Raw genomic sequence first — 10,822 nt, forward strand, 5'->3', positions numbered from 1 at the left:
AACTGCAGGGGTGTGTAGTAGAGGAACTGCAGAGGTGTGTAGTAGAGGAACTGCAGAGGTGAGACTGGTGCTAAACTCATGTAGTAGAGGAACTGCAGAGGTGTGTAGTAGAGGAACTGCAGAGGTGAGACTGGTGCTAAACTCATGTAGTAGAGGAAGTGCAGGGGTGTGTAGTAGAGGAACTGCAGGTGTGAGACTGGTGCTAAACTCATGTAGTAGAGGAAGTGCAGGGGTGTGTAGTAGAGGAACTGCAGGTGTGAGACTGGTGCTAAACTCATGTAGTAGAGGAACTGCAGGGGTGTGTAGTAGAGGAACTGCAGGGGTGTGTAGTAGAGGAACTGCAGGGGTGTGTAGTAGAGGAACTGCAGGGGTGTGTAGTAGAGGAACTGCAGAGGTGTGTAGTAGAGGAACTGCAGAGGTGAGACTGGTGCTAAACTCATGTAGTAGAGGAACTGCAGAGGTGTGTAGTAGAGGAACTGCAGAGGTGAGACTGGTGCTAAACTCATGTAGTAGAGGAACTGCAGGGGTGTGTAGTAGAGGAACTGCAGAGGTGAGACTGGTGCTAAACTCATGTAGTAGAGGAACTGCAGGGGTGTGTAGTAGAGGAACTGCAGAGGTGAGACTGGTGCTAAACTCATGTAGTAGAGGAACTGCAGGGGTGTGTAGTAGAGGAACTGCAGAGGTGAGACTGGTGCTAAACTCATGTAGTAGAGGAACTGCAGGGGTGTGTAGTAGAGGAACTGCAGAGGTGAGACTGGTGCTAAACTCATGTAGTAGAGGAACTGCAGGGGTGTGTAGTAGAGGAACTGCAGAGGTGAGACTGGTGCTAAACTCATGTAGTAGAGGAACTGCAGGGGTGTGTAGTAGAGGAACTGCAGAGGTGAGACTGGTGCTTAACTCATGTAGTAGAGGAACTGCAGGGGTGTGTAGTAGAGGAACTGCAGAGGTGAGACTGGTGCTAAACTCATGTAGTAGAGGAACTGCAGGGGTGTGTAGTAGAGGAACTGCAGAGGTGAGACTGGTGCTAAACTCATGTAGTAGAGGAACTGCAGGGGTGTGTAGTAGAGGAACTGCAGAGGTGAGACTGGTGCTAAACTCATGTAGTAGAGAAACTGCAGGGGTGTGTAGTAGAGGAACTGCAGAGGTGAGACTGGTGCTAAACTCATGTAGTAGAGGAACTGCAGAGGTGTGTAGTAGAGGAACTGCAGAGGTGAGACTGGTGCTAAACTCATGTAGTAGAGGAACTGCAGGGGTGTGTAGTAGAGGAACTGCAGGGGTGAGACTGGTGCTACTCTCATGTAGTAGAGGAACTGCAGGGGTGTGTGGTAGAGGAACTGCAGGGGTGAGACTGGTGCTAAACTCATGTAGTAGAGGAACTGCAGGGGTGTGTAGTAGAGGAACTGCAGGGGTGAGACTGGTGCTAAACTCATGTAGTAGAGGAACTGCAGGGGTGTGTAGTAGAGGAACTGCAGAGGTGAGACTGGTGCTAAACTCATGTAGTAGAGGAACTGCAGGGGTGTGTAGTAGAGGAACTGCAGAGGTGAGACTGGTGCTTAACTCATGTAGTAGAGGAACTGCAGGGGTGTGTAGTAGAGGAACTGCAGGGGTGAGACTGGTGCTAATCTCATGTAGTAGAGGAACTGCAGGGGTGTGTGGTAGAGGAACTGCAGGGGTGAGACTGGTGCTAAACTCATGTAGTAGAGGAACTGCAGGGGTGTGTAGTAGAGGAACTGCAGGGGTGAGACTGGTGCTAAACTCATGTAGTAGAGGAACTGCAGGGGTGTGTAGTAGAGGAACTGCAGAGGTGAGACTGGTGCTTAACTCATGTACTAGAGGAACTGCAGGGGTGTGTAGTAGAGGAACTGCAGAGGTGAGACTGGTGCTAAACTCATGTAGTAGAGGAACTGCAGGGGTGTGTAGTAGAGCAACTGCAGGGGTGTGTAGTAGAGGTACTGCAGAGGTGAGACTGGTGCTTAACTCATGTAGAGGAACTGCAGAGGTGAGACTGGTGCTTAACTCATGTAGTAGAGGAACTGCAGGGGTGTGTAGTATAGGAACTGCAGAGGTGAGACTGGTGCTTAACTCATGTAGAGGAACTGCAGAGGTGAGACTGGTGCTTAACTCATGTAGTAGAGGAACTGCAGGGGTGTGTAGTAGAGGAACTGCAGAGGTGAGACTGGTGCTAAACTCATGTAGTAGAGGAACTGCAGGGGTGTGTAGTAGAGGAACTGCAGGGGTGAGACTGGTGCTAAACTCATGTAGTAGAGGAACTGCAGGGGTGTGTAGTAGAGGAACTGCAGAGGTGAGACTGGTGCTAAACTCATGTAGTAGAGGAACTGCAGGGGTGAGACTGTGATGCTAAACTCATGTAGTAGAGGAACTGCAGGGGTGTGTAGTAGAGGAACTGCAGAGGTGAGACTGGTGCTAAACTCATGTAGTAGAGGAACTGCAGGGGTGAGACTGGTGCTAAACTCATGTAGTAGAGGAACTGCAGGGGTGTGTAGTAGAGGAACTGCAGAGGTGAGACTGGTGCTAAACTCATGTAGTAGAGGAACTGCAGGGGTGTGTAGTAGAGGAACTGCAGAGGGTGAGACTGGTGCTAAACTCATGTAGTAGAGGAACTGCAGGGGTGTGTAGTAGAGGAACTGCAGAGGTGAGACTGGTGCTAAACTCATGTAGTAGAGGAACTGCAGGGGTGTGTAGTAGAGGAACTGCAGAGGTGAGACTGGTGCTAAACTCATGTAGTAGAGGAACTGCAGGGGTGTGTAGTAGAGGAACTGCAAAGGTGAGACTGGTGCTAAACTCATGTAGTAGAGGAACTGCAGGGGTGTGTAGTAGAGGAACTGCAGAGGTGAGACTGGTGCTAAACTCATGTAGTAGAGGAACTGCAGGGGTGTGTAGTAGAGGAACTGCAGAGGTGAGACTGGTGCTAAACTCATGTAGTAGAGGAACTGCAGAGGTGAGACTGGTGCTAAACTCATGTAGTAGAGGAACTGCAGGGGTGTGTAGTAGAGGAACTGCAGAGGTGAGACTGGTGCTAAACTCATGTAGTAAGAGGAACTGCAGGGGTGTGTAGTAGAGGAACTGCAGAGGTGAGACTGGTGCTAAACTCATGTAGTAGAGGAATTGCAGGGGTGTGTAGTAGAGGAACTGCAGAGGTGAGACTGGTGCTAAAACTCATGTAGTAGAGGAACTGCAGGGGTGTGTAGTAGAGGAACTGCAGAGGTGAGACTGGTGCTTAACTCATGTAGTAGAGGAACTGCAGGGGTGTGTAGTAGAGGAACTGCAGAGGTAAGACTGGTGCTTAACTCATGTAGTAGAGGAACTGCAGGGGTGTGTAGTAGAGGAACTGCAGGGGTGAGACTGGTGCTTAACTCATGTAGTAGAGGAACTGCAGGGGTGAGACTGGTGCTACTCTCATGTAGTAGAGGAACTGCAGGGGTGAGACTGGTGCTAAACTCATGTAGTAGAGGAACTGCAGGGGTGTGTAGTAGAGGAACTGCAGGGGTGAGACTGGTGCTAAACTCATGTAGTAGAGGAACTGCAGGGGTGTGTAGTAGAGGAACTGCAGAGGTGAGACTGGTGCTTAACTCATGTACTAGAGGAACTGCAGGGGTGTGTAGTAGAGGAACTGCAGAGGTGAGACTGGTGCTAAACTCATGTAGTAGAGGAACTGCAGGGGTGTGTAGTAGAGGTACTGCAGAGGTGAGACTGGTGCTTAACTCATGTAGAGGAACTGCAGAGGTGAGACTGGTGCTTAACTCATGTAGTAGAGGAACTGCAGGGGTGTGTAGTAGAGGTACTGCAGAGGTGAGACTGGTGCTTAACTCATGTAGAGGAACTGCAGAGGTGAGACTGGTGCTTAACTCATGTAGTAGAGGAACTGCAGGGGTGTGTAGTAGAGGAACTGCAGAGGTGAGACTGGTGCTTAACTCATGTATAGGAACTGCAGAGGTGAGACTGGTGCTTAACTCATGTAGTAGAGGAACTGCAGGGGTGTGTAGTAGAGGAACTGCAGAAGTGAGACTGGTGCTAAACTCATGTAGTAGAGGAACTGCAGGGGTGTGTAGTAGAGGAACTGCAGAGGTGAGACTGGTGCTAAACTCATGTAGTAGAGGAACTGCAGGGGTGTGTAGTAGAGGAACTGCAGAGGTGAGACTGGTGCTTAACTCATGTAGTAGAGGAACTGCAGGGGTGTGTAGTAGAGGAACTGCAGGGGGTGAGACTGGTGCTAAACTCATGTAGTAGAGGAACTGCAGGGGTGTGTAGTAGAGGAACTGCAGGGGTGAGACTGGTGCTAAACTCATGTAGTAGAGGAACTGCAGGGGTGTGTAGTAGAGGAACTGCAGGGGTGAGACTGGTGCTAAACTCATGTAGTAGAGGAACTGCAGGGGTGTGTAGTAGAGGCACTGCAGAGGTGAGACTGGTGCTAAACTCATGTAGTAGAGGAACTGCAGAGGTGAGACTGGTGCTAAACTCATGTAGTAGAGGAACTGCAGAGGTGAGACTGGTGCTAAACTCATGTAGTAGAGGAACTGCAGAGGTGAGACTGGTGCTAAACTCATGTAGTAGAGGAACTGCAGAGGTGAGACTGGTGCTAAACTCATGTAGTAGAGGAACTGCAGAGGTGAGACTGGTGCTAAACTCATGTAGTAGAGGAACTGCAGAGGTGAGACTGGTGCTAAACTCATGTAGTAGAGGAACTGCAGAGGTGAGACTGGTGCTAAACTCATGTAGTAGAGGAACTGCAGAGGTGAGACTGGTGCTAAACTCATGTAGTAGAGGAACTGCAGAGGTGAGACTGGTGCTAAACTCATGTAGTAGAGGAACTGCAGAGGTGAGACTGGTGCTAAACTCATGTAGTAGAGGAACTGCAGAGGTGAGACTGGTGCTAAACTCATGTAGTAGAGGAACTGCAGAGGTGAGACTGGTGCTAAACTCATGTAGTAGAGGAACTGCAGAGGTGAGACTGGTGCTAAACTCATGTAGTAGAGGAACTGCAGAGGTGAGACTGGTGCTAAACTCATGTAGTAGAGGAACTGCAGAGGTGAGACTGGTGCTAAACTCATGTAGTAGAGGAACTGCAGAGGTGAGACTGGTGCTAAACTCATGTAGTAGATGAACTGCAGGGGTGAGACTGGTGCTAAACTCATGTAGTAGATGAACTGCAGGGGTGAGACTGGTGCTAAACTCATGTAGTAGATGAACTGCAGGGGGTGAGACTGGTGCTAAACTCATGTAGTAGATGAACTGCAGGGGTGAGACTGGTGCTAAACTCATGTAGTAGAGGAACTGCAGGGGTGAGACTGTGTGATGCTAAACTCATGTAGTAGAGCAGTGATTTGCAACCTTTTTTTTGCTGTGGCACACTTTTTTTACATTAAAAAATCCTGTGGCACACCACCATCCCAAAATTTTACAAAATCACGCATTGTAGCCTAATACAGAGGAACTGCAGGGGTGTGTAGTAGAGGAACTGCAGGGGTGAGACTGGTGCTAAACTCATGTAGTAGAGGAACTGCAGGGGTGTGTAGTAGAGGAACTGCAGAGGTGAGACTGGTGCTTAACTCATGTACTAGAGGAACTGCAGGGGTGTGTAGTAGAGGAACTGCAGAGGTGAGACTGGTGCTAAACTCATGTAGTAGAGGAACTGCAGGGGTGTGTAGTAGAGGTACTGCAGAGGTGAGACTGGTGCTTAACTCATTTAGAGGAACTGCAGAGGTGAGACTGGTGCTTAACTCATGTAGTAGAGGAACTGCAGGGGTGTGTAGTAGAGGAACTGCAGGTGTGAGACTGGTGCTAAACTCATGTAGTAGAGGAACTGCAGGGGTGTGTAGTAGAGGAACTGCAGGGGTGTGTAGTAGAGGAACTGCAGGGGTGTGTAGTAGAGGAACTGCAGGGGTGTGTAGTAGAGGAACTGCAGAGGTGTGTAGTAGAGGAACTGCAGAGGTGAGACTGGTGCTAAACTCATGTAGTAGAGGAACTGCAGAGGTGTGTAGTAGAGGAACTGCAGAGGTGAGACTGGTGCTAAACTCATGTAGTAGAGGAACTGCAGGGGTGTGTAGTAGAGGAACTGCAGAGGTGAGACTGGTGCTAAACTCATGTAGTAGAGGAACTGCAGGGGTGTGTAGTAGAGGAACTGCAGAGGTGAGACTGGTGCTAAACTCATGTAGTAGAGGAACTGCAGGGGTGTGTAGTAGAGGAACTGCAGAGGTGAGACTGGTGCTAAACTCATGTAGTAGAGGAACTGCAGGGGTGTGTAGTAGAGGAACTGCAGAGGTGAGACTGGTGCTAAACTCATGTAGTAGAGGAACTGCAGGGGTGTGTAGTAGAGGAACTGCAGAGGTGAGACTGGTGCTAAACTCATGTAGTAGAGGAACTGCAGGGGTGTGTAGTAGAGGAACTGCAGAGGTGAGACTGGTGCTAAACTCATGTAGTAGAGGAACTGCAGGGGTGTGTAGTAGAGGAACTGCAGAGGTGAGACTGGTGCTAAACTCATGTAGTAGAGGAACTGCAGGGGTGTGTAGTAGAGGAACTGCAGAGGTGAGACTGGTGCTAAACTCATGTAGTAGAGGAACTGCAGGGGTGTGTAGTAGAGGAACTGCAGAGGTGAGACTGGTGCTAAACTCATGTAGTAGAGGAACTGCAGGGGTGTGTAGTAGAGGAACTGCAGGGGTGAGACTGGTGCTACTCTCATGTAGTAGAGGAACTGCAGGGGTGTGTGGTAGAGGAACTGCAGGGGTGAGACTGGTGCTAAACTCATGTAGTAGAGGAACTGCAGGGGTGTGTAGTAGAGGAACTGCAGGGGTGAGACTGGTGCTAAACTCATGTAGTAGAGGAACTGCAGGGGTGTGTAGTAGAGGAACTGCAGAGGTGAGACTGGTGCTAAACTCATGTAGTAGAGGAACTGCAGGGGTGTGTAGTAGAGGAACTGCAGAGGTGAGACTGGTGCTTAACTCATGTAGTAGAGGAACTGCAGGGGTGTGTAGTAGAGGAACTGCAGGGGTGAGACTGGTGCTACTCTCATGTAGTAGAGGAACTGCAGGGGTGTGTGGTAGAGGAACTGCAGGGGTGAGACTGGTGCTAAACTCATGTAGTAGAGGAACTGCAGGGGTGTGTAGTAGAGGAACTGCAGGGGTGAGACTGGTGCTAAACTCATGTAGTAGAGGAACTGCAGGGGTGTGTAGTAGAGGAACTGCAGAGGTGAGACTGGTGCTTAACTCATGTAGTAGAGGAACTGCAGGGGTGTGTAGTAGAGGAACTGCAGAGGTGAGACTGGTGCTAAACTCATGTAGTAGAGGAACTGCAGGGGTGTGTAGTAGAGCAACTGCAGGGGTGTGTAGTAGAGGTGCTGCAGAGGTGAGACTGGTGCTTAACTCATGTAGAGGAACTGCAGAGGTGAGACTGGTGCTTAACTCATGTAGTAGAGGAACTGCAGGGGTGTGTAGTATAGGAACTGCAGAGGTGAGACTGGTGCTTAACTCATGTAGAGGAACTGCAGAGGTGAGACTGGTGCTTAACTCATGTAGTAGAGGAACTGCAGGGGTGTGTAGTAGAGGAACTGCAGAGGTGAGACTGGTGCTAAACTCATGTAGTAGAGGAACTGCAGGGGTGTGTAGTAGAGGAACTGCAGGGGTGAGACTGGTGCTAAACTCATGTAGTAGAGGAACTGCAGGGGTGTGTAGTAGAGGAACTGCAGGGGTGAGACTGGTGCTAAACTCATGTAGTAGAGGAACTGCAGGGGTGAGACTGTGATGCTAAACTCATGTAGTAGAGGAACTGCAGGGGTGTGTAGTAGAGGAACTGCAGAGGTGAGACTGGTGCTAAACTCATGTAGTAGAGGAACTGCAGGGGTGAGACTGGTGCTAAACTCATGTAGTAGAGGAACTGCAGGGGTGTGTAGTAGAGGAACTGCAGAGGTGAGACTGGTGCTAAACTCATGTAGTAGAGGAACTGCAGGGGTGTGTAGTAGAGGAACTGCAGAGGTGAGACTGGTGCTAAACTCATGTAGTAGAGGAACTGCAGGGGTGTGTAGTAGAGGAACTGCAGAGGTGAGACTGGTGCTAAACTCATGTAGTAGAGGAACTGCAGGGGTGTGTAGTAGAGGAACTGCAAAGGTGAGACTGGTGCTAAACTCATGTAGTAGAGGAACTGCAGGGGTGTGTAGTAGAGGAACTGCAGAGGTGAGACTGGTGCTAAACTCATGTAGTAGAGGAACTGCAGGGGTGTGTAGTAGAGGAACTGCAGAGGTGAGACTGGTGCTAAACTCATGTAGTAGAGGAACTGCAGAGGTGAGACTGGTGCTAAACTCATGTAGTAGAGGAACTGCAGGGGTGTGTAGTAGAGGAACTGCAGAGGTGAGACTGGTGCTAAACTCATGTAGTAGAGGAACTGCAGGGGTGTGTAGTAGAGGAACTGCAGAGGTGAGACTGGTGCTAAACTCATGTAGTAGAGGAACTGCAGGGGTGTGTAGTAGAGGAACTGCAGAGGTGAGACTGGTGCTAAACTCATGTAGTAGAGGAATTGCAGGGGTGTGTAGTAGAGGAACTGCAGAGGTGAGACTGGTGCTAACTCATGTAGTAGAGGAACTGCAGGGGTGTGTAGTAGAGGAACTGCAGAGGTGAGACTGGTGCTAAACTCATGTAGTAGAGGAACTGCAGGGGTGTGTAGTAGAGGAACTGCAGAGGTGAGACTGGTGCTTAACTCATGTAGTAGAGGAACTGCAGGGGTGTGTAGTAGAGGAACTGCAGAGGTGAGACTGGTGCTTAACTCATGTAGTAGAGGAACTGCAGGGGTGTGTAGTAGAGGAACTGCAGGGGTGAGACTGGTGCTTAACTCATGTAGTAGAGGAACTGCAGGGGTGAGACTGGTGCTACTCTCATGTAGTAGAGGAACTGCAGGGGTGAGACTGGTGCTAAACTCATGTAGTAGAGGAACTGCAGGGGTGTGTAGTAGAGGAACTGCAGGGGTGAGACTGGTGCTAAACTCATGTAGTAGAGGAACTGCAGGGGTGTGTAGTAGAGGAACTGCAGAGGTGAGACTGGTGCTTAACTCATGTAGTAGAGGAACTGCAGGGGTGTGTAGTAGAGGAACTGCAGAGGTGAGACTGGTGCTTAACTCATGTAGTAGAGGAACTGCAGGGGTGTGTAGTAGAGGAACTGCAGGGGTGAGACTGGTGCTACTCTCATGTAGTAGAGGAACTGCAGGGGTGAGACTGGTGCTAAACTCATGTAGTAGAGGAACTGCAGGGGTGTGTAGTAGAGGAACTGCAGGGGTGAGACTGGTGCTAAACTCATGTAGTAGAGGAACTGCAGGGGTGTGTAGTAGAGGAACTGCAGAGGTGAGACTGGTGCTTAACTCATGTACTAGAGGAACTGCAGGGGTGTGTAGTAGAGGAACTGCAGAGGTGAGACTGGTGCTAAACTCATGTAGTAGAGGAACTGCAGGGGTGTGTAGTAGAGGTACTGCAGAGGTGAGACTGGTGCTTAACTCATGTAGAGGAACTGCAGAGGTGAGACTGGTGCTTAACTCATGTAGTAGAGGAACTGCAGGGGTGTGTAGTAGAGGTACTGCAGAGGTGAGACTGGTGCTTAACTCATGTAGAGGAACTGCAGAGGTGAGACTGGTGCTTAACTCATGTAGTAGAGGAACTGCAGGGGTGTGTAGTAGAGGAACTGCAGAGGTGAGACTGGTGCTTAACTCATGTAGAGGAACTGCAGAGGTGAGACTGGTGCTTAACTCATGTAGTAGAGGAACTGCAGGGGTGTGTAGTAGAGGAACTGCAGAAGTGAGACTGGTGCTAAACTCATGTAGTAGAGGAACTGCAGGGGTGTGTAGTAGAGGAACTGCAGAGGTGAGACTGGTGCTAAACTCATGTAGTAGAGGAACTGCAGGGGTGTGTAGTAGAGGAACTGCAGAGGTGAGACTGGTGCTAAACTCATGTAGTAGAGGAACTGCAGGGGTGTGTAGTAGAGGAACTGCAGGGGTGAGACTGGTGCTAAACTCATGTAGTAGAGGAACTGCAGGGGTGTGTAGTAGAGGAACTGCAGGGGTGAGACTGGTGCTAAACTCATGTAGTAGAGGAACTGCAGGGGTGAGACTGTGATGCTAAACTCATGTAGTAGAGGAACTGCAGGGGTGAGACTGGTGCTAAACTCATGTAGTAGAGGAACTGCAGGGGTGTGTAGTAGAGGCACTGCAGAGGTGAGACTGGTGCTAAACTCATGTAGTAGAGGAACTGCAGAGGTGAGACTGGTGCTAAACTCATGTAGTAGAGGAACTGCAGAGGTGAGACTGGTGCTAAACTCATGTAGTAGAGGAACTGCAGAGGTGAGACTGGTGCTAAACTCATGTAGTAGAGGAACTGCAGAGGTGAGACTGGTGCTAAACTCATGTAGTAGAGGAACTGCAGAGGTGAGACTGGTGCTAAACTCATGTAGTAGAGGAACTGCAGAGGTGAGACTGGTGCTAAACTCATGTAGTAGAGGAACTGCAGAGGTGAGACTGGTGCTAAACTCATGTAGTAGAGGAACTGCAGAGGTGAGACTGGTGCTAAACTCATGTAGTAGAGGAACTGCAGAGGTGAGACTGGTGCTAAACTCATGTAGTAGAGGAACTGCAGAGGTGAGACTGGTGCTATACTCATGTAGTAGAGGAACTGCAGAGGTGAGACTGGTGCTAAACTCATGTAGTAGAGGAACTGCAGAGGTGAGACTGGTGCTAAACTCATGTAGTAGAGGAACTGCAGAGGTGAGACTGGTGCTAAACTCATGTAGTAGATGAACTGCAGAGGTGAGACTGGTGCTAAACTCATGTAGTAGAT

At 49.7% G+C, this 10,822-nt stretch overlaps 1 protein-coding gene across 1 annotated transcript in view; it reads left to right on the forward strand.

Annotated features, from left to right (window-relative positions):
* Window positions 1-10,822, forward strand: part of MRTFA (myocardin related transcription factor A) — a 269,522-nt gene that overhangs the window by 1,161 nt on the left and 257,539 nt on the right. The gene's annotated exons all lie outside the window — the stretch shown is intronic.

This window comes from Bombina bombina, chromosome 7, assembly GCF_027579735.1.
Source record: "Bombina bombina isolate aBomBom1 chromosome 7, aBomBom1.pri, whole genome shotgun sequence".
In the NCBI taxonomy this organism is placed as follows: domain Eukaryota; kingdom Metazoa; phylum Chordata; class Amphibia; order Anura; family Bombinatoridae; genus Bombina; species Bombina bombina.